The 4,494-nt window shown below is 36.2% G+C and overlaps 1 pseudogene; it reads left to right on the plus strand.

Moving 5' to 3' along the window:
• The first annotated feature begins 3,733 nt into the window (after window positions 1-3,733).
• Window positions 3,734-4,177, plus strand: LOC115873555 (annotated as a pseudogene).
• Window positions 4,178-4,494: the final 317 nt, after the last annotated feature.

Below are 4,494 nucleotides of genomic sequence, written 5' to 3' on the forward strand. Positions count from 1 at the left end.
GAGGAGCCTCAGACCCAGAGATTGGAGTGTCAGGCACAGAGAGTGGTCCAGAATCCACACAGGGTAATTTCTTGAAACCAAATAATGCCTTTGTTGTATATAAAAATTACTTGGGACTAGTGATTCTTTTCTCCAGGTAATTTTCTTTTACTTCATTTGGAACTGGGCCATTTACAGTTGTTACCCTATGCCTGTCACATATAGGTATTCTGGAAACAAATGGGTTAATTCCTAGTTCCCCATGCCTATAGATGTATAGGAATTTTCTCCATATGGGTTTGTCATGATTCAGAATTAAATCAATGACAACTGAATTTACATTTACTCTCTCTCTCTCTCTCTCTCTCTCTCTCTTTTCCCCTAATCAACTTTGTAGTATAGTACTTATTGTTTCCTGAAATATTAGGAGTTCAATGGGCTAGGTAAATAATGAGATGTCCTAAGGGAGTCAATAGGGTGGAAGTCAAGTCGAAAAATTCCTATATTCCTCAAAAAATCATTGAGGTCCCTAGTAAGAGCATTATATTAGATGGTAAAGAGAGGATAGATTGTCTGAGAGTAGGTAACATGAGTCTTTTGTGAAACAACTTAAAAATAGATGAGAAAGGAAAAGCCTAACTTAAACCAGCAGTATTCTGGTTTCCACTTAGGGAGCCCAGCAATTGGGGTATCAGTAAGAATAGTGTCATCAGAGTAGTAGATTACCTTTAAGACTGGTAGTTGGAGTTCACTGAAATGATTTTGAGTTTTAAAAGTGCTAATTTACATCAAGGAGTGAGTTTTATAAGCACTGTGAACTGTGATCTCAATGAAGTAAACATGGAGAAAACAAATTAGGGTGGACAAAATCTTGAGCACGATGGACATATTCTTTGGTGTTTGTTTGTTTTTTATAAAACTACTAAATGTTAACATTTAGAAACTGATGTTTAATGGCTACATATTTTATAGTAAGCTAGAATGCAAATATTTATGGGAGCAGATAGCTTCATCTTTTGACAATAGAGTGGTGGGTGGGTTTGAACCACCAGTCTTGAAGATAGCAAACCAACACATACCCACAGTGCCACCAGGGCACCTTATGTTACATGTGTTTCTTGTACGAGGGGTCTTTAAATTTTATAGAATGAAATCCATTAGAATTCAATTCCAGTCCCAATGACTTTTTGAAGCTTCCCCATATCTCATCGCAATAATGTCATTATTATAATCTGGAAAGCAAATCATGTTATTTACTTTTATATAGTTATAGGGTAGGAAGTGAAGCTGAGTAGTGAGTTGACTCTCCAGAGCAGCATAGATAGTAGATGGGGTGGATTTATGAGTAGAATCAGGTGTTGTATATTGGCTTATTTTTCCCTAGAGACTACTGACCCAAGGACTATGCTATATTTCCACTCCACTTGTAATAAGAAAATCTCTTCCTACCTCAGTATTAAGAGTTCACATAACCATGAGGACATTAAAAAGGTTTATAATTTACACAATGCTTTATAAATATCTTAGTTCCTCTAATGAAACAAATGACATCCATACAATAAAATTATTTTCAGCACAATGTGAAGATATGCATTATAATACCATCAGATTCATTCAAAAGGCACAAAAATAACAATGAGATTTATTGGGTGTTTATCCAGACTTATTTGGTTTATGTGCTCTTGATACGATTTAAAACACAATAATGATATGTAATGGCCCTATCCAACCACACTGGTAGAAACTCTCTCTGTACATCCCGTATGTTTTACTTGCCAAGCAGCAAGCAGTTCATATAATGCTTGGAGGCACCTGGCCTGCAGAACGACTATCATTTACTTTCTGGATGAGCAATTCAGGCACAGTAATTAGAAAAGTAACAAGGTCAAAAGAAAATCCATTTATTGTTTGCTTATTTGCACTTTGTATAATGCTGCACACAATAGATAACACTCAGAAGATATACATAAACTAAGTCTTGCTAAGCTGTTTAGTTTTGTAAGTTATATAGTTTTGTAAGTCATATATTCTGTAAATGAATGTGCATTAAATAAAATAATGAGCTTTTTAAAATCTGTAATATGAGAGGGTACGGTTCGATAATATTGCCCTATTACCAACTGCTTTTCTTGCTAGTGAGCTTAATTTTAAAGTAAAACCTGTACATTTTTAGATATATCTAAATTATAGATGTATAATTTTACTGTATAATTTTTTGTTCTATAGTACAAAATATACAAACTAGTTGGAATATATATACTATATAATGAGAAAATTACTCATGCATCTGTCCCACAGAATTTAACCCTTCATAATCTATTTAAAAGAGAAAAATTGAAATAAATTAGGGTTAAATAGAACCTCATCACAAAGGAAGAGGTTTTATAATAACGCAAAAACTGAGATAATTGGTGATATACACATTATTTTGCTATGGAAAAACAAAAGAGAAATTTGTCTTGAACTAATTTTAATTTAATTTTCAAATATATCAAATTGAAAAATATGAATGCTTCAATTTAATTCCAAGATTATGTGGTATTTTAACAGCTTTGATTTGAGATGCAATAGTTAACATATACTCTATAATAAGTTTTATTTCATAACTTTTTATTGCCTCAAAATGGATCACATGTGGAAATGGATTTTTTCCATAATTTACCAGAATATGAACTTATTTCAAAATAAATATTTAATCTGTATATAAAAAGTAACAAAGTGGTATGTAATGTAATGCAATTTAGTTTAACTTCAATTCATAATAACTGCATTATCCAATGTTTTCAAATAAAAGAAAGTACAATAAACTACTGTGTTTCCTAAATCATGTGTCTCTGAGAGTTTGATACTTTGGTAAAATAAAAAGATAAATTAGATACTTAGGGCAAAAAGTGTATAGGGGCCCTGTCTGACCTTCTCTGATTTCCACAGGGAGAAGAATCCAATCTGTATCAGCCCAGGAAGGCAGAGAGCAGATATCCATCCCCCATCCAGCCTTCTGTACCTTGTCTCTCTCACAGCACTCTACTGGCCTGCTGGGTTCAACTGTTCCTTGCAATGAGCACACAGAACTCACATATAATAGAGCACTCATGATTGTGAGGTTTATTAGATAAGCAAACAGTTGACAAATGAAGACAAGAAATGATAACGATGCAGTTCCTTTCTACAGTTGTTCTTTTCAGCCATATCCAGAGGCTTTCTTTTCTCTCTAGCCAGAGGCCTGTCAATCATGAGGCCCCTTGATCTCTCTCTGCCTGCATCAGGCAAGTACTCCAAATAACCTTTCTCACTCCCTGCCATCCAGTCAGTGCTGACTGACAGCTACCCCCTTGGGTTTCTGAGACAGGACCCACTTACTAGAGTAAAAGCCCGGTCTTTCTCTTGCCAAGCTGCTGGTGGTTTTCAAGTGCCCGCTATGCGAATTCTATGCAAAGACCCTCTAGGCTGACAAATGTCCATTGTGCAAGTCAAGCTCCTGATCAAAAGCCCTCAGATTTACGCGTTGGGCAACATTCTATCTCACGGCCTGCTCTCCATACAGAGATATTAGATGCACTCTGCTCTTGACTGTTCAGCTCCGGCGTCTGAGACAGCTCATTTTAGACTCACAGGAATGGCAAATCTGACTAATTCTCCTTAGAGGTTCACACATTTTGCTTGAATGGTCCAACCCAAGCATTTATTAGGAAATATAAAATTACAGGTAGAGCCCCCTCTGTCCCCGCCCTGGGGTCGGCTACTACCTGCCTCCCACGATGGCTCTGAAGAGAATCCACAAGGAATTGAATGATCTGGCACGGGACCCCCCAGCACAGTGTTCAGCAGGTCCTGTTGGAGACGATATGTTCCATTGGCAAGCTACAATAATGGGGCCAAATGACAGTCCCTATCAGGGTGGAGTATTTTTCTTGACAATTCATTTCCCAACAGATTACCCCTTCAAGCCACCTAAGGTTGCATTTACTACAAAAATTTACCATCCAAATATTAACAGTAATGGCAGCATTTGTCTTGATATTCTACGATCACAGTGGTCTCCGGCACTATTTCAAAAGTACTCTTATCCATTTGTTCTCTGTTGTGTGATCCCAATCCAGATGATCCTTTAGTGCCTGAGTTTGCTCCGATCTACAAAACAGATAGAGAAAAGTACAACAGAATACCTCGGGAATAGACTCAGAAATATGCAATGTAATTAAAGAATTTATTGGATGACCTCTACAAATAAAGATAGGGAGACTCTGAAAAAAAAAAAATTACAGGTAGAAAAGTCATCCCAGAAATTCCCTTGAGCAACATTTAGTCTTTTCACACTTGGTGAAAATATTCATATAATTTTAAATAATAAAATAGTGCTAACTTACTGTGTTAGTCTGGGTAAATCCACAGAAACACATATGTATAAGAGAGTTTTATATAAAGGGTATGTGTTCATTAAGAAAACATTCCAACCCAGTGTTGTCCAAGTCCATATGCCCGACACCAATCCTCAAAGTCCTCCTCCATCTCACA

Source organism: Echinops telfairi, unplaced genomic scaffold, assembly GCF_000313985.2.
Source record: "Echinops telfairi isolate 266 unplaced genomic scaffold, ASM31398v2 ScPeMD7_7469;HRSCAF=8507_0, whole genome shotgun sequence".
NCBI lineage: Eukaryota > Metazoa > Chordata > Mammalia > Afrosoricida > Tenrecidae > Echinops > Echinops telfairi.